This window comes from Penaeus monodon, chromosome 19, assembly GCF_015228065.2.
Source record: "Penaeus monodon isolate SGIC_2016 chromosome 19, NSTDA_Pmon_1, whole genome shotgun sequence".
Classification (NCBI taxonomy): domain Eukaryota; kingdom Metazoa; phylum Arthropoda; class Malacostraca; order Decapoda; family Penaeidae; genus Penaeus; species Penaeus monodon.
The window spans coordinates 5,195,092-5,195,725 of NC_051404.1; positions in this window are offsets into that span (position 1 = coordinate 5,195,092).

Consider the following 634-nt stretch of genomic DNA (forward strand, 5'->3'; position numbering starts at 1 on the left):
GTGTCTGGGCCTCCAAGAAGTCCCATTCCTGGCGGTGCCGTTGCCTTCCTCGTCCGGGAGAGTCGTGTTGACCTGGCCGATGGAGCGCAGCACAGAGTCCACGACCTTATTGACCTTGTCCAGCGTCTCTTCCATCCACTTGCTGGTGATCATGGTGGCCGCCCGTGGGTGAATCGGGGTGACTGTTTGCGGAGTCGGCGCGGGGAGAGGGGGCGGCGAGGGGCGGCCGGCCGAGATCGAGGCCGAGCTATCGGGCGGCGGAGAGGGCGGGACGTCTTCCTGGCCCCCTATGTACTCCTCCTCGGGGGGGATGTCTGAGCGGTGACGGGGCGTCGTGGCGGTGGGCGGAACCGGGGTGGTGGTCTCCACGCCCACTTCGTTCGGAGACAAGGGGATGCGGGTGAGGTTGCCCGTTTGGAGAACCCTGACGCGGACGGGGTATATGCCCATGGGGATGCTGAGGGGGAAAGGAAGTGCTCTGTTAGGATTAAGACACCTGGTTCGTCGCGAGGATTTAGATCAGAGACAAATTTCAGGCACGTGATTATTTTATGATACCTGTTATATGAACGTTCAGAAAATTATAAGCTCGTTTCCTATTCACAATATGTTTAGCTGCTGTTAAAAGTCAGCA